General features: G+C 35.9%; 1 protein-coding gene and 1 long non-coding RNA gene across 7 annotated transcripts in view; both read right to left on the reverse strand.

Annotated features, from left to right (window-relative positions):
- The window catches only part of LOC109409926 (nephrin), an 851818-nt gene that overhangs the window by 253675 nt on the left and 578685 nt on the right, over positions 1-19458 (reverse strand). The window lies entirely within an intron of this gene.
- LOC115267824 (uncharacterized) lies at positions 12189-14112 on the reverse strand. The gene is made up of 3 exons (XR_003898015.2): positions 13905-14112; positions 13755-13842; positions 12189-13693 (listed from the first exon to the last, which is right to left on the reverse strand). It is a non-coding gene; the product is annotated as an uncharacterized LOC115267824 (long non-coding RNA).

Genomic DNA, 19458 nt, shown 5'->3' on the forward strand with positions numbered 1-19458 from the left:
TAACTGGTGAGCCGTTCTCTCTCCAGCCAGCCAGCCAGCATCAGCAGTTGCCACTGACTGTTTGGTGTTTTGAAAGGGTGCTGAAAATTTTGAACGCCACATGAGCACCCACCACAGTGAAAACTGGGTGCCAAATTCGATGGAGTTTTTTTTTTTTGTTTCGCCGAGCTCTGACGGACTGACGAACTGACTGACAACCGGTCGGTCAGTCAGTCACTCAGTCAGTCAATCAACCAGTTAGTCAGTTACAGCCTTTGGTGGTGACCTTTCGAATCGTGCGGGGGAAAAAATCAGAATCTGGCAGCTGCTGATTCCCCCGCACCTACCACTTTAGGTCCCACTGCATTGTTATGCGTGGAGTTGGGTTTTGTTTTGATGAACGATTTTTTCCCGGGATTGTTGTTTTTGCGCAATCGGACAAATTGGATGGGTGCTGACGGTTCTCCGGATGGATTGCTTGCTAGAATTGCCCTCGGGGGAACAAAGCGCTGTGCTGGCGCTGCCGTTGCGCTGGGTACAATGGAATATTTCGTTGCTCGATTGATCTAGGTAGAAAACGCCCAGCAGGTGGGTGCCGTTTCGGAATTTTCCAGAGAACGAAATCCATATTTGTTGATGAGGTTTTGGGTAAGCCTGGTTGGAGGGTTGAAATGTCCACAAGCATGAAACATAATAAAATATTAACCAATTACATTAACACCTTCTGCTGTTCATATTTCTGACGAAATGAACAGAAACATCAGAATCGAACTTTTTACTCTACAGTTGATGAAGTGGATGTGAAATCAACATCGCAGCTATTAGCTGTTGTAATGAGAATGCTTTCAGGAAATCATCCAAGGAGCCTCCAAGAAATGCTTCCAGCCGTTCTTCAAGAAAATCAAACGTTACTTAAGAAGTTTCTCCAAGGATTTCTATTGAAAGTCTTCAACAGACTTCTTAAAAAATTCTTCCAGCGATTCTATTGGATATTTCCCTGGATATTCCCACAAAAATTCCTTGTCAGATTTCTCCATAAATTAGGCTAAGGATTACAAGTCCGGGGAAAACATTCATGAATTTCTTCATAAATCAATCCATAAATTCAGAATTTCTCCACGAATTCGGTCTTTAAATCTCCCATTGTTTCTATCACAAACTCCTGCTGTGTTTTTATTTCCAGGAATTCTTTCAGGGATTCTATAGGAAATTTCTGCAGGGCTACCCTCAGATATTCAATCTTGAATTTTCCAAAAATTATTTTATTTAGATTTCTATGGGTTATGAAACTCCACTAGCAATTGCTTTGGGTTTAGGGATTCGTAAAAAAATTCGGCCATTTATCCAGGGATCCCTGCAGAATTTTCTATAGGGATTCCTTTAGAAATTTTTCAAAATGTTCTTCATTAATCCTTCAAGTGGTTTCCTTAGAAAATTTACCAGAGTTTTCAGGAATGCTCTTAGAATTTCATTGGCTACGCCTAAAAATAACCCGGAATCCAACATCGAGTTCGTAATATTTTCTGTCAATGATTCAGAAAATTCTATAGAAATCCCATCAGAGTTAATTGCATTATTGCTTTCAATGATTTAGACAGAATTTTTTCCAGGGATTCCAACAGGTGTTCAAACAGAGATTTTTTCAGAATTTCCTCTAGATATTTTACAGATATTTTCCCAGAAATTCATCTGGCAATTCTTCCAAGGAACACCGCAATAATTTTACCACGAATTCTCTGATTTCCCCAGGAATACCTTTAGAAAATCCACCAAGCATTTAGTTAAAGGAATTCTTCAGGATTTTTTGTTTGGAACTCCACTAAGAATTTCTTTTGGGGTTTCATTAGAAATTGTTCCTTAGATTCCTAATAAAAATCCTTTGAGATGAAGACTTCGTCAGAATTTTTGGGATTCCATCAGGAAATTCACAGAGATTCCATAGGAAAATCTTCCCAGAAGCTTCTACAAGGATTTTCTTTTCAGAAATCGCTCCAGAGGTTCCATCATAAATATTTAGAGATCCCTGTGGAATTTATTAAAATATTACTCTGTTGATTTTTTCAGAAGTTTTTCTTAGGAACTGCATTGAAATTACTTTAATTAAAATTAATAAATTTAAAGCCTCAAAAAAAAAGAAAGAAATCCTGAAAAAAAACAGACAATTTTTCTGAAGGGATTTCTTTGGAAATGATTGAAGAATGAAGATATTACATGAAGAATTGCTAGCATGAACTCGTGTAGCAAGCTTTGAAGGAATTTCCGAGTGAAGAATTCCTGAGTAAACCAGTAAACCAGTTCAACAGATGAATTTTTCGAAAAATTTCTTGGGAAACTATTGATGCAGATATGTTCAGCTTAAAACAATCACAGTTCATCAACTGATACGCCGAAGACTGAAAGTCTTTAAAATACTTCTACTATTACGATGAAAACAACTAGAGAATATTGGAAAATTAAAAAAAAAATCGTGTAACAAACAACATTTTGCTATGTGATTCAAATGTACTCAAATCTTTTCCTTTTTTTGTGAATTCTTTGTAAATTCCTGTTTTTCAGGAAATTTTCTCGAATTTTTTTCTATTTTTTTTGCTGTTTTAGGTAATATATTAAGAAATTTCTCCGACAAAGAATCTTTCGGTACATACTTAAATAAGTATAACCGTAATTCATTTGGAAACTGCGTGGAAAATATCTATAGTAGTCAACTTGGCATTTTTAAACTTTTAATCAGCAAACCCTTAAGGAGCTTTCTTGGTCATCGTTTTTTGAGAATTTCTGAAGCATTTTCTAAAGGTGATGCAGCAGTTCTTTTGTAAATTTTCCCTGCAGTTGTTTTGGCTACATTATTTCAAAATGACCTCCGGCAATCTCTATAAAAACTACATCTTTTACGCCTTAAGTAATGATTAGATCCTTAGATATTCCTTTTGGAATTCCGTCGGCAATTCCTTTAAGGAATTTTTCGCAAATCTTTTTGAAAAGTCCATGCAGAAGAATTTTAAATCTCCTGCAATTCCTATCATTATTTTAAACAATTTCTTTGCAAATTCTGCAGTGATTTTTTTTTTTTGAAAATTCTGTGATTGTATCTATGAGAATAATTCTTCTTTTGAACTTGCTGTAAGATTCTTTTTAAAACTTTCATCAACAATTTCTCTGAAAATTTTTAAGGAAGCTTATATGAACTTCTTTGATAAAAACTTCGGAAATTGCATAAGAATTCCTTCTAAAACAGTTTTGTAAATTGCTGCACGGATTTCTTCAACCAGTAATTTCTTTGAGTAGACCTTCAGCAATTGCTTTACAAATAAATCTTCTGTTATCTTTGTAAAGCCTATCGAAAATTACTTTTCACATCTTTGGGCGATTCTTCTGCGAATCCCTTTAAAAATTTCTTCAGCATATTCCTTCCCAAACAATTATGAAATTTCAAAATTTCTCATGGCAATTTCTTTGTGAATTCTTGCGGTTACTTCTTTGTCAAATCCATTGATTTTTTTTTCCAAAATGTCTTTGGAAAATAATTTGGCAACTCTCATAGGTATTGTTTCGGAAATTTCTGTAAAAGTTTCTGCGGAAACTTCTATTGAAGTTCCCTCGGAAATTCCATTGGGAATTTCTCAGGCAATTTCTTCAGTGTTTTTCTATGACAGTTCCTACAATAATTCCATTGCAAATTCATTTGGCTATTTTATTTTATGATTCCTTTGGTTTTTCTTTTGGCAATCGCAATTTATTCGTGAAAACCTTCTAAAATAAATTCCTATACAATTCCATCACCAATTAGAATTGAGAATTTCTAAATTTCAGAAGCATGTGTATGAGAAATTTCTAAAAGAATTGCTGAAGGAATTTACAAAAAAAAACTACCTCAAGAATTCGCAAAGAACTTTGCAAAACAATTGTGGTAGGAATCCTGTACATAATTGGCGACAAAATTTCTAAAAAGGTGGCAGATAGAATGTCTCATTGTTTGTATTGTCTAATAGAATTGCCGTGAAATATGCTTTTGATATTTTTTTGAATATTTTATGTATTTTAAATATTTGAAAGGATTTTTCGAAAAAAAAATGGTTGAAATTTATAAAGGAATTGCCGACGGAGTCCCGAAGGTCTAGCTGTATAAATTTTTTTGGAATTCCTAAAGCGACACCCAATTACATTTTCAAATAATAATTTCCAAAGAACTTTAAAAAAAATACAGAAGGAATTACTGGTCACTTGAGTGTTAGAGCTCTCGACGCTAGAGTTAGAAGGCTCAAACGCGAGCATGTTGAGAGCCGAAAGAGAGATGGGATTATGAAAATGGGAATGTTCATGGTGCGGACTTGAAGTCAGTTTGACTTTCTTTTCCACAGAATCATTACCTCACAGTTCAAAGTTGTTCCAACAAATTCGCTGTAACTATATGACCTCCATCGCTTGCAATACAGTTCTCCATTGTATTGTAAAATTGCATGCAAGAATTTCTTTTATGAAAAATCCAATGAAAAGAAATGCACGTGTTGTTCTCAGAATTTATTCCTGTGCTATTCTTATTACAAGTTTTATTTATTGTGTTAGACGTACGTTTTTAACTTGTATAATTTTACATTAATTTAATGCACATTTACAGTGCTCTGAAGTGATAGAGCAGAGTATTGTGTTGTTCTTTGCTGTGCATGCATCGCTCCTGTAAGGGGTGTGTATGGCAGCATAGTCGATCACGTTCGCTATTGTCTCGAGTGAAAATCAAAACAATAGATACGCGGGTGTTTGGTGTTCAGTATTGTGTTGTTCTTTGTAAAGAAGAACATTAATCAGATGATCGGCATTGAACTACAAATAGCACACAACAATTGGTGAGATCTTTCCAATATTATTTATTTATAAATAATTATACTTCAGTATATATTTGCTATATAACTGCATATAAGTTGAAAATTCGCTATTTTCAACATCCTTTCATCTATTGGAAGCTGCTTCAGTTCTGGGCTCTTTCTAAGTTGATGAAGGGATTTATAAATGCTTGCAAGGACTTGGCCAGGTGTGTGGAGCTGAGTGAATCTATGACATTGTAGATAGTAGCGACATCAGCAATGTCAATGGATATATTCAACTTTGCAACTCCATCCAAGATTTGTGCGAGTATTCATGCTATGCTATGCTATGCTATGCTATTTACAGTGCTCTGAAGTGATAGAGCACTATTAGAAATAAGTAATACAGTAATGTTCCGATTTTACCACGCCCTCCACGCGTCAGTCCTTCATTTTTCATTAATTTTCTGTGTTATTTGAAAACAAGTGTTTCCCCTATTCTTCAAGATGAATGTTGAAGGTGCGTTTTGCTACGTTCAAAATATTGAAAATGCGTATAGATTTTGTAGAATATTGAAATACATTTTTGAAAAGGGGCGTGATAAAATCAGAACAATACTGTATTATTTTAATGGCATACATTTAGGTAATTTCGGGCAATCAATAACTGAAAGACATGTGTAGACCCTTTCCTAACAGGGACATCAAAGTGTGGACGACTCACATTAAAATCTGATTCAGGATGTCCATTAGGATTAGAAATTCCTAGACCAAACTTAAGCTATTAAAGCAACTAATGCTGTGAACAAAAGGCAACCTGCCAGATAAAATATGATTACAGGATTGACTGATGGACCAACAACAGTTATGAAATCTTGTCATCCTGTCATTGGAAATTGTTATCCGATAGGGTAACAGGGCAAAATATCTGTTCTGCGTTGTCCCAATTTATTACGCATTTGTAATGTTCCACTACAATATTTTGTAAATTTATATGCATTTGTAGTGGTTCATTATTTTTTCGTAACATTCTGTGGTTTATTTGGTTAAAGCACCAGTCTGGCAAAAAACGCAGTCGTTGGTTCTAATTCCACCGGAACGATTTTTCCCACAATCTCATTTCTCAATTTGCCAATTAAGCAGAGTGCCTTCTTATTTTCAAGTTTTCCAGTTACCGTTGAAATTTCCATTTTTCTTATTAGATAATTTATTTTCGTCACACAAAAAAAAATATGTTTCCAAAGAAATTCTTAAGAAAATAACTATTTCCTATTCAACAATCTTCTTTGCAGAAGGAGTTTTCAAAGGAACTTCCTGAGCAATATTCAAAGGAATTACCAATAAAATACTTAAAACTACTGATGAAAATTCACAAAGAAGGTACCGATCAAATTATAAATACACTACTGTAGAAATTCACAAAGGATTGATAAAAGAATTCTTAAAAACATTTCCCTTGAAATACCCAAACTTTTCTAACCCGCTAGGTAGAATACCCTCTTCAAATCAGTTTAATCAATTAGGGTGGGTGTATTAATTATGGCACTACCTAAGGAAAGCTATTTATATAAAAAGAACGAGAAAACCAACGAATATCATCAATATGTTAAAAGACAGCTTAGTTTCCATTCTTTACAGGAAAAATATAGAAACGGAGCCAAAACTACTTTTAGTATTGATTACAGCGTGTGCCAATGATAGGAACCCTGTACCAGTTATGGTAATATTTTTTAACTTCGGTTCCTTTTCACACTGTTTGCATGCATTCCTTATGGGGTCAGCCATAACTGGTACACTATGGCGAAAAAGGGTGCAAGGAGGCCGAAATTTTAAGGAAAATGATTTATTTCTACCATGATTTGTGGAAAATGTGGAGTTTAAATGAGTGCGACTATCTTTTGTGAACGTGATCTGTTGTTCAAAAATTTTTCTTGTTGATTTACATCGTTAAAGGCTGAAAATTAACTATGGCGAATAATTGGTACTATAGCCATTATTGGTACACATACCCTATGTACCTTTTAATTCCACCCTTTCTTCCTTATCCATTGACAGATACGCGTATTTCGACTACTTCTTGTAATCTTCCTTAGTGTCAGTTATCCACAATTTAAATAAAATGTTGCTGATGTATAAGCACAGTCTGGTGTTTTTTTATTTTATTTTTATTTTTTTTACAACGGTCGTTGCAGTGTTAAGTGATAGTATAGCAAGAATGATAAGAGTAGCAAACGAAGAAAACTCCATCTTTCCTCTCATGATCAAATCACGAAAAAATTTTATGACGGTATGCAATACAATCCTTGAAGAAGGCCACAACAAAAGGCCGAAAAGTCGAAACAGTATAAAATACTTGTCTTGAATTAACACCTTTGGGAAATCTGTTTGTTAGATTGAAATGATATCATCTAAGATGTTTGAGGATATTTCAAGGACTACACTGAGAGTATTATTCATCGCGAATACATGTTAGATGTCACATATTTTCAAAACCTTACCCTTCGATTTGTTTTTTTTTCTGTAGAGAACTGTAGAGAACTGAGCTTCAAAATTTGCCAAGTAGAATTTATTTTCAATATCGAACATATTAAAACTTGTTTTCTGTTGCTTGGGTAAAAAATTCATGTAAAATAAAAATTCAAGAAAACATAGTTAGGAGCACTTCAGCTGCATGGCAAATTTTGAGGCCATAAGGCAGCTTTCCACATGAAAAATGAAAGGTAAGATTTTTACAAAACTGATTTAATATGACATCAAACATAAATCCTCGAAGAACACTACTCTCAGTGCATTTCCCTATAAGTCCTTCAATTATCTTCAAACATGTTCGAAAACCTTATTTAAATCCAGCAAACAGTTTTGAATAATAAGTTTTGGAAAAATGGTTGTGTGTAACTGATTCACAAAAAACAGTGCATAAGAAAATCTCATTCCAGTAGAGAAATATCGAGTCAAAAATTGCATATATTTTCGTGTTTTGGGCTGGAGCAAATGCTTCACACCAGTGCTGAAAATTTATTTTTGATATATCCAGATTCAATCACCTACAGTCCGTTTCAGAAGCTGAACCTGAAAATATGTTATAAGGAATACTTGTGCGGCTAAACGAGTTCTACAAGAAAGTCATGGATATATTTAATATAAATGTCATCGATTACCTTCCAAAAAATGCCAATAAATATTCATCATAAATATCACTTGGTATTTTTCGAATATAGTCGGTGACATTGACCCAAAACATTAAGGTGATACGGGACGCCGTGTTAATTTTTCTACCTTCCCTCTCTTTCTAACAATTTGCCTCGCGATTTTGAAGATGGTTATCTCGATTTCTATCGTACAGAAGAGGCTGAAAAACAATCAGCATATGCACTACAAGTGAGCCTACACAATGATAAGTTTTTGTTCCATAATATGAAGTAGAATCTGAGATTATCATCTTAGCAGCAACAGAGCAATGGCAGATATTTCCCCGACCGTCCCGTTCGTCCTTAAAGTGAGAACGATTTTCCGTGACTTTCTTGTAGAACTATTCTTGCCACACAAGTTTTCCTTATAACATATTTTCAGGTTCAGCCTTTGAAATGAGCTGAAGGTTAATCTAGATATGTCGAAATGACATTTTCAGCACTGCTCTAGATCAACAGCAGCAGTTGCAAATTACTACGTTAAATATGCATTGAAAATCAAATTCGAATCCACTTCCGAATCAACGCATAGATACCCATCAACCTCCATGTATGACACGACTAAAGAAGTGCTTGGTAAACGACGAAGATTTCCATCGAAATTGCATTTCACTTGACTCGTCTTGGCACAGGTTACCTACTTCGGAAGACTCTCCCCGTCACACAAAAGTCAACACACTTAAATTGTAATTTCCTCTTTCAAGTCGTTCAACTCCACCGCTAGCCAGCCAGCCTGCCTGCAAAGGCCGTCACTTGCATTGACCTAGAGAAATTAAATTTATTCGATATGTGTGCACTAGCAGCGCACTGACTGTCTGCCTGCCTGCGTCAGTCTGGCTGGACCATCCACCCAGGCCTGGAGTTCCACAGAAGCAGGAGAAGTTTTCCCAAGCGGAGCAACACACACAGGATGGGCCCATAACCGATCCGCATTTCCGTAGCCCCGTTCTTGCGCACACATACTTTATGCACACACACCGAGTTGGTACATTTCAATGCAGCTCAGACGCCATAAATTTTCGTTCGGGGCTTTGCGTTGGCTTTTTCGGTCGGTCGGTTGAAGTCTTCCCTGTTCCAGTTCCAATCACGTTGCTGGCTGAACCCCATCAGGACACCAAGTTGGACCCGGCGCAGTGCGGTGGTGGTGGAAGTGGAAGCAAAACCCTCGGTGACGGAAATGGGATTCCATACGAGATTTATTCCCTCCCCGGTCGGTCGGTCTGCCGGTCGGTTGGTTGCTGCGCGTTCTCCTCTCGGTGTCTCGTGGCGGCGGCGGCGGTGAATTTGCCTCTTTCCTTGAGTGACTTTTTGCGAGCTTGCTGATGGAAATTTGGGTCCGATCCAACAACTGCTATTCCAACGCGACGCAACGGCGGTGGAGCAACGGTGGAAATCATACCAAGCAAAGTGGAGAAAAAAGAAGGAACTCTGCATGATGTTCTCCGGCTTCCGGATTCGATGACTGGAAAAAAGACGAATATGTTCTGGCTTCTGGCGAACTCAGCTGGTTTTGATTTTGAGGGAGGTTGCTTTAGGGGCGGCCGGTGCCGATGACGACGACGACGAAGGTATCGATTGGGCAACGAAGCGTGAAATAGTTTTGGCACCGGTGTTGTTGAGGATGGAAAATTGAGATTTTTTTTCTGGGGATTTACATGTTGGGGATTTTGGGTAAGGATTTGTAAGACTTGGGGATTTTCGTAATTTCTGTAATATAAACTGTTGTTTTGAGATGCATTTTTAATTCTCTGTAGGGTGCCTGTACCAATTATGGCACTACCTAAGGAAAACTATTTGTACAGAAATAACGAGAATACCAACGAATATCATCAATATGTTAATAGATAGCTTAGTTTCCATACTTTATAGGAAAAATTTAGAAACGGAGTCTAAACTACTTTTGGTATTTATAACAGCGTGTGCCAATGATAGGAACCCTGTAACAGATATGGATACATTTTTAACTTCGGTTCCTTTTCGCACTATTTGTTTGCATTCCTTATGAGATTAGTCATAACTGGTACACTATGGCGAAAACGGGTGCAAGGAGGCCGACATTTTAAGGAAATTTATTTATTTCTACCATAATTAGAGCACAATGTGGAGTTTAAATGAGTGCAGCCATCTTTTGTGAATGTGATCTGTTGTTCACATTTTTTTCTTATTGATTCACATAAAGGGTGAAAATCAACTATGGCGAATAAATTGGTACTATAGTCATAATGGGGCCACTTACCCTAATATTCTTTTTTTCAGTCTTCTACTTCCTATTTAAAAGGCTTCCTTGAAAGAATCATAGTTGTTACATAAATGCCTTTTTTTGACAATATTTTTTGTACCTATCTATATTACAGATGTCTTGTGTAAATCTTCATTTTGACGAATTCAAAGTCCCGAGAAAAAAAAAAGAAAATAATACCTCAATTCCTAATTAAGCTTTAAAAGATTTTGTGACGAACTATCAAGCACTTCAGTGATATAACATTCGAATGAAGTATTTAAACTTTTTCGGACGAATTCTTCGAAGAATGTCCGGAAGGACTTTTTCATCCAGCAACGATTTAAGATCCAACTAGTTTTAACCCTAACTTTTGAGATGGACGTATAAAAAATAATTTATTCTCTCCTTCAAAAATTATAACTCGAAAACAGTTTGTGTGATTGAGATGATGTTTTCAATGATGTTTGAGGATACTTGAAGCACTTTTAGAAAAAAAAAAATACTTAGCGTAATGTTCAGCGCGGTTTTATGTTAGATGTGATATAATTGCAGTTTTCCAAAACCTCTCGATTTTTTTTTAATTATTTTTCTGTGAAAATTTGACTTCCAGCCTCAAATTTCACCAAGTAGCACAGGATGGTAAATTGATTCTAACTAGTTTTCTCTAATTTTTTTTTTTTCATCAATTTATAAAACAAACAAAAGAAAACTACTTTTTACATTTTCGATGTAAAACAACCAATACGTTAGGTCCAATGACCCCAAACTTTCGGTCGTATGAAAACTTTCTTCCTAGATATTTTAACTATGTTCCGCAAAAAGCAGTTGAAAGCTTAGAAAACGGGTTATGTTACCACTAAAATTTCAAAGGTAATGTTACGATGGTGTCCCCCGGGGATTTCAGTCGGACTATTCTTGTTGCATTCTACATGTGGGAATATGAATAAATCCAAAGCCTTTTGGGTGATGGGCCAGTAGTGTAGTCAGGAGGGGTCCTCATAGGGGCAAATTAGGCATAATACAACATTATTAAAAATGCTCAAACGTTATCAAAATGCACATGTCACAATGTATTGAAATAGAAACAGGTAAAATATGCATGAATACATGATATCGTATCAAATTCAATTCACCATAGGCGTTGCCAGAATAAGAACCAGTTGAAGTTATTTTAATAAAAATGTATCACTTTGTTCATCACCCATCTCACTCGGGCAACGCCTATTGTAAATTAAATTTATTATGAAATCATGTGGGGCCCATATAGCCGAGGCGGTAAACGCACGGGTATTCAGCATGGCCATGCTGAGGGTGACGGGTTCGATTCCCGGTCGGTCCAGGATCTTTTCGTAAAGGAAATTTCCTTGACTTCCTTGGGCATAATGTATCTTCGTGCCTGCCACACAATATACGCATGCAAAATGGTCATTGGCAGAGGAAGCTCTCAGTTAATAACTGTGGAAGTGCTCATAGAACACTAAGCTGAGAAGCAGGCTTTGTCCCAGTGAGGACGTTACGCCAAGAAGAGAGAGAGAGATGAAATCATGTATTTATGCATATTCTGTCTGTTCATACTGCATTACATTTTGATGACGTTTGAGCATTTTTAATATTGTTATTTTTTGCTAAATTTACCCCTTCGAAGACCTCTCCTGACTACACCACTGGCCCATCACCCGAAAGGCTTTGGGTTAATCCATATTCCCACATGTAGAATGCAACAAAAATAGTCCGATTGAAATCCCCGGGGGACACCATCGTAACCTTCCCTTGTTAGACTTATTATCATTCGAATAAGACAAAGGTTCTTGAAATCTGAAATGAATTGGCGGTGGGATGGGGTTAGGGGCTGTCCATAAACCACGTGGTCATTTTTTTGGGACTTTTTAACCCCCCCCCCCCCGCGTGGCCATTAGTCCATACAAAATTTTTTATTTGTCCATACAAAATGGTCATTGGCCGAACCCCCCCCCCCCCCTTCCGAATGACCACGTGGTTTATGGACAGCCCCTTAGTTTAGCTTGAAATGCTCTTAATCAACTTTTCGACGAAATTAAGTTAATCGTTTCTGAATAAATCTACAGCTTTATCAATTACACAGCGTAACAAAAATTAACTATTGGTTTGTCTCAAGAGCAAACTTATGTGTCTCTGACAGATTTTGGGCCCCTGAATCCGAATCCGGGCTCAGATTTGCTCCAGCTCGTCACAATTTTGAGCTAAACCCCAATTTTTTAGGGCAAAATATGTAATATTGGGCTTTTTTGATTGCAAGCCGTTAAGCATGACAATATTGTTTTTAATCAAAGAAAGGGTAAATTGGTCAATTAACATCTAAATTAACGGGATGCTAACATAAGGCTGAATTTTAGAAGGCTGAATGCAAAAAAGGCTGAACACAAAAAGCTGAAAGTAACATAAGGCTAAATTTCAAAAGGCTGAATGCACAAAAGGCTGAATTTGCGAAAACGAAGGAAAGGAGTTATAGTACTTCTTCTTCTTCTATTTTATGGCGTAACATCCCATCTGAGACAAAGCCTGTTTCACAGTTTCTTTACGCATTTCTGCAGTTATTAATTGAGAGCCTTCTCTGCCAATGACCACTTTACATTTGTATATCGTGTGACAGGCGAGAAGATACATTATGCCCGCTGTAGTTGAGTAATTTTCCATTACAAAAAGTTCCTGGTCCGAGCAAGAATCGAACCTATCACTCTCAGCATGACTACCCGTTGGCTAACCACATCGGCTACATATATGATCCCTAGTCATAGGCTGTGCTTGATAAAGAGGCTAATGATGCATATCAACGAACATAAAAAATGACTGATGATATTTCAATCACAGATTTTTCCTTAGAACATGAGCTATTCTTTCGAGTAATGCTGCTGAGATTGGTTGCCATGACAGCTGCTAACAATGTCATCAGAGATTTTCTCTTCTTCTAAACATATGCTATTCAATAATGCTATCATAGTTATGTAGGCGATCAATAATGCATAGCATGGGATTTATAGCACGGACAAACAGCCCTAACGCTTCTCGATGTAAAACATAGTAACGGAAGCATGTTCACCTAATGACAAAAAAGATATAGTTTGGCCAACCATTAATCAATGAGCGGTAGTGTCCGTCAAATGTCAAGCCCAAGCAAACCAATACAAGTGCCAGGGCTGGTTGGTCGGCCAACTAGCAAATTTTCAAAAGGATCGTTATATCAGTGTACGAAATGAATAATAAGAGTGTTATGTCTGTTTTTCCGTGATGTTAGTGTTGGGCTGGTCTTCAGCATGACTGCTTATGGGCTCTGTTCGGACTTGAACCAGTTTTCGAAGCAGCACTGTTTCGTGGCAGCTCAAACTACAAAATTCTTTATTAGACTTATACACTTAATTTACTCTATAGTTTACTTACAATAATTGGTTTCTTACTCCTTCTTTGAACACCAAATAGCGTTTCCGTAGAGCGATCTACAATCTACAATTCACTTCCACTTTCTCCTTTTCCTGTTTACATAATTTATTTACATTAGTTTATTTACAATTTGCAATTCATTCATTTACTTACGCCTTACAAACTTCTCCTATTTTCACTTTTTCTTCTCCTTTCAGGTCGCCGTCGACACGGACAGGATGGCAGTTGCACCAATGGGAATCTTGAATAGCAAAGTAAACTCGATTTAATAAATCGTTATAATTACCTCTCAATTACCTCTACTTTGATCCGAAAACAGATCCCAGATTATCGGCACTTTACCACCAACTTTCCTGCACTTCAAACAATTTAAACTGTATAAACTTTACTTTTTATTTGCAACAAGGATCGAACTCAAGCTACAAAATTTTCAGCTACTTTATTTACTATTATTTCTTCTATTTCTTGTTTGTTTTCATCTACTAGTTCACAACTTTCTTTCTCTCTCTTTACATACCTATCTCTAAACGATAAAGTCGGCAACAACAATGAGGTGTGCCAACTGCATAACGGCACGTCTCGTTAGTAGTGGTATGCTACACTGAGCGAACTTATAGGTGTTAACAGGCTCGTTGTTTGAAAACTAGTCGAATAATTATTTAAGCCTTATGTTTTTTCAGCCTTTTGATATTTTCAGCCTTTCGTTATTCAGCCTTTTGTCAAACAGCCTTTTGTTATTTCAGCCTTTTGTACGTAACCCCTGCTATTAGACTTAGAAAAACGAACAAAAAATTAATATTTTAAAATAATAAAAACTCGCTGGATTTGTTAGACCAATTAAATTTTAATATGCATTGCAGTATTTGGCCAATCGTTTTTGAAAGGGAAAAAGGAGGAAGGGGAAACAAATGATTATTTACAAATGGTCTAAAAGAAATTTGTATCAGCCCAATGCGATTGTTTTTATTATTCATACAATATTCGGGATATTTTTATTTAATCCCTCAAAGAATTCAGCTACGGTTGCAAAGGAAATCTGCCATTTATATTGAGATATAAATCTGCTAAAGAACTGATAAATAGTTGATGAAAATCGTAAGGAAGATCTTGTCACAGACCTTGCTATAAATTCTACAATAATGCCAGCAGAAACATGACAAAAACATCAGTCAATATCATTTTTTTTATTATTTATATATGTAACAAATTAAGGTAAACTTTAGTAAAAAAAAATAAAAAAAAATAAAACTTGTCTTTACCTCTGAAAATTTAAAACAATAATGATAAAAATAACTCCTTAAAAAAGACTAGGAACAAGCAATTCTGCTTCTTATACATATCTATATTTGAACGGAAATTGCTTGTTCCAATAGTTCCCTTTTTTTTTGAAAATGACATTTTTAATATTTTTTTTTTTTGGCATCAGTGAAGTAAAGTGGAATGATTTTTCCATTAGTGTTGAAAACTATTCAATGCTACTCGAGTAATGCATTTTTTCTTAGAATTTGTCGAGGAGCTGAGGAATACTTCACTTAGACTGATAATATGTAGTATGTCTCTTGAAACACTTCGAGTATTTTGGAAAAAAAATCTGTCAAGAACACGGTGTCTGTTCTATAAGCAATTGCTTTGGAAAATTTCTATTTTTTTTAATTTCTAGATTTTGTCAGAAATTTTTGACAAGCAGATCTGTATACCAAATGTTTTCAGCAATATGTGAACTAGCAATACGAAATGCTGGATTTTCTTAAAAATTCCCTTGTATTTCAGCACTACGCTGTTGAATATCCATACAAAATGTGCAAAAAACTGTAACTGTTTTTCTTAGTTGGGTACACTTGGAAATATAAGGCTAGATTTCTGACTACCGGCAAGAAAATCGAGAAACTCTCCAGGTTCTCAAAAAAAAATCAAGAATTTGTTAAAAAAAATTAATGAAAATGTAAGGGAATTTTGACTTAAGGCGAAACTGTGAGCATTTCCTCACTTTTAGGTTTTAGATTGTTTATTAAATAACAAGGAAATATTTTCAAAATCGGTTTTCATACACATGTAGAGGATGGATCAAGGTATCTTCTGATTTTTTTCGTAGTGGAAAATGTTTTTCGTTTTTGCAGAAACCATTTTTGAACGAAATTTCACAAAAAATGGTTTTTGAAAAAATGGAAAACTTTTTCAGCACGGAAAAAAAACATCAGAAGATACACTGATCCATACTCTACATGTGAACGAAACCGTTTTTGAAAATATTGCTTCGTTATTTTAAAAAAAATCATAAACTGAAAATATGAGGAAATGCTTCCAGTTTCGCCTTAATTGAAAAATGGACAGCTAATTTGTAGATAAAAATCAAATCACGGCTAGGAGAGTGACTTTAATGACGATAAAGTCTAAAGCCTTCAGTACACGCTTTGCCAAGTGTGCAAATTTTTCCGCACGCTTAATCCAACAGGCCAACAGTGGTCTCAACATTGACAAAACATAGGAAATTGCAAGCGAATGCTTTACTCTTGGTTGATGCGCGCGGAAAAGTTTGCACACTTGGAAAAGCGTGTACTGAAGGCTTAAGAGTTAATTATTCAAACCCAACCCCATGAATCCCTGGAGATATTTCTGGTGGAATATCTGATGAAATTCCTGGAAAAAATCCTCACAGAATTGCTGGAGAAATCCTTCGAAGAACTCTTGAAAAAATTTCTAAAGGATTCCCAGGAACAATTCCTGAAGGAATCCTTCGAGGAATTTCTCGAGAAATCCCTGGAGAAGTTTCTGGAGAAATCGCTGCAGGAGTTCCTGAAAGAAGCCTTGAAGAAATTCTTAGCAGAATTCCTAGAAGAATCCCTGGAGGAATTGTAGTTGGAACTTCTGGAGCAAGCCCTGGGGAAATTTCTTTAGGAATCACACTGGAGGAGTTCCTAGTAGATTTCCTGGAGGACTATCTGGAAAAATCCTTTGAGGATTTGCTTGAGAAATCCCTGAAAAACATCCTGGAGGAATGCCTGATGGAATTTCTGGAAAAAAATCAGGAGGAATGATGAAGGATCTCCTGAAGGAATCCTTGGAGAAATTTTTGAAGGAATACCTGGGGGAGTTTCTGTAGGAATCCCTTGAGAAATTCCTGCAAGATTCCACACTATGTTTAAAATTCCTGAAAAACTCAAGTAGAGTTAGTGGAGAACTTCTAAGAGAAATTCTTGAAATTATTGTTTCCTGGAAAATCTCTGAAATATTTTTTGGGAGAATCCCATGAAGAGTTCATGAAGAAATTCTGAGATAAATTTTAGAAATAACCCCTTGAGTTGTTCCTGAGAAAAAAAAAATCCAGAATGAATTCCTGAGGCAACTCCAGGAGGAATTCTTGGAGAAAGTCTTGGCAAACAACCATGGGCAACTTTGGAAGCAAATCTATAAGGAATTCCTGATGAAATCTCAGAAGAGATTTCAGAGAGATTTCTAAACGAATTCCTGGAAAAAAAATCTGATGAAATTCACCATTTTTGTGTCTGTATTGACCCTAGGCTAGTTCATCTCGGGACTCACGTATTTACTTCCCTTCCGAAGGAAGAACCCACATTTTGTGAGTATGTCGGGAGTGGGATTCGATCCCAGGTCCTCGGCGTGATAGTCAAGTGTTCTAACCACCACACCAGGTCTGCTCCACGTAATTCACAGAAAAATGTAATAGAATCCATGTCTGCAGTAGTTCCTGAACGAATTATTGAAGAAATACTTAAATAAACTCCTAAAGACTTCTTTGTAGAACATTTCAAAAGAATTCCTGGATTTGTTTTACAATCATCTCCTTAAGAATTTATGAGATGTTTATTTTTTTTCTAATTTCGTTAGGAGATATTTCTTGGAAGAAGTTCCAGCAGAAATACGTCGAATAATCTCAGATCGATTTTTTTTAGGAATCTGAAGCGGCATTTTTGGAGAAATACCAGCAGAAGCTTTGGAAGGAATTCTCAAGAATAGCAATGAAACAACGAATGGAAGATTTCTTGAAAGAATGTTTGGATGAATCCATGAAGGAATCCATGGGAAAATCAAATTTCGTTAGACATAGTTTCTCCAAAACTAAAAAACCAGGTATCTGGAGATATTATGGTTATTCCTGGCATGGAATCCAATTTAGAAATTTTGCACCGTTAGTAAATAAAACATCGAAATCGAAAAATGGGGAAATGCATCCAGTATCTCTTGATTTTTCTACTGATGGAACATGTTTTTAATTTTTGCAAAAAAACATTTTTTTAATGTTTTTTTTTTTTTTTTTTGCAAAAACGAAAAACCTTTTCCACCAGGAAAAAAATTAGGACCCTCCTGATCATGATTCATCCTCTAAGTGTGTATGAAAACCGATTTAGATCATATTGCTTCATTATTTATTGAGAGATCAAAACCAAAAGAGGGGGAAATTCATCCTGCTTCGCCTTAAGCTGATAAATGATTGAAAACTTGATCGCAAGGCAAAACAAATCTTGAAAAAAAAAATAGAAAATAAAAAAAAAAAACAACAAATTGCCAAACAATGATGATAGCTTACTCTTTTTTAATTCATTAAGAGTGTATTTGAATACAGAACACCCTGTTCAAAATTGGTTAATGCGAAAAAAATATAAAAAATAAATCAAACAATAAAAATAGTAGCTATATTTTTATTTTATTCATTCTTTTATTTTGGAAGAAGATATTCGTGGAGTGGATCTTGTGTGATGGTTAATGTACGTTACTATCACGTCAAAGACCTGGGACCGAATCACACTCCCGACAAACGCGCAAAATGTAAAGCGTGGGAGCCAAGATGAATTAGCCTAGTGCTAAACATCTCGTTAATACAGAAAAAAAGGAAAAAGAAGAAAAGAAAAAGAGAAAAAAAAGAAAGAAAAGAAACATAAAATAATAGTAAAAATACACTTTTAAACAAAGCTGATGAGTGCTTTCCGGAGAAGCTCACAAACACAACGACTGCAACAAAAAAAAAAAAAACATATTAATCTGTCAATTTTCGATAATGTTTTGCTAATTGATCGGCGGATCATGTGTATAAAGTGCTAGGATGTTCCAGTATATCGTTTACTGAATGTATTCAGCTCAAAAACGTTTAGCAGCGAATGAAAATGTTAAAAAAAAACTGTGGAGATTCAGAGCTATTTCCATCAAAGAGCTTAAGAAATCTTCACAACGATGCCTGAACATTGTTTTCTTCGAGAATCTAGGGATTGATTCCCGAAAAACATGGCAAATCTTGTTGAAATATCAATTTTCTGGACCCGCCTAAACTTGGACCAGCCTAATGCAAAGAGGAATGAGCAAACAATGGATCGTTCGCTGTTCGCTTAGACAATAGTGTATTCATTGCCGTTTGTTCATATGCCCGCAATGTGTGCCGTATGAGTGGTATTATTGACTGTGGAGTAGAAGACGAAATAGGCGATAACATGTAGATATAATTTAAGCTATCGCTATAGAACCTTGTACTGTAAATATCTAGATGGGTAAGGTGGAACTGAATAAATTGTCTTTGAAATCGAAACGAAGCGTACGTTTATATCTTATTATAAGGTACAGTCACTTCGATTAAGGAATAGACTTCAACAGGTTATGGGCCCAGGAAATTAATTTAATTACTGGTGCATTTAAATCTAGGAAGATTATTTGAATCGCTAGATTATTTTTCGGTTTGGTAGACACCTGGAAAGGACTCTACCGGAAAGCACAGCTTGCTCGCAGAGTGATCTGGAACTGTTTCATTTTTCTTTAGATGATGAAAGTCAACAGCTCATCCAAGATGGAGGACGTTGGTCAGCGGCAGCGAGTAGTGTTGATACCAACTTTCCAGGGAGCAATCGGCAAG

Source organism: Aedes albopictus, chromosome 3 (assembly GCF_035046485.1).
Source record: "Aedes albopictus strain Foshan chromosome 3, AalbF5, whole genome shotgun sequence".
NCBI lineage: Eukaryota > Metazoa > Arthropoda > Insecta > Diptera > Culicidae > Aedes > Aedes albopictus.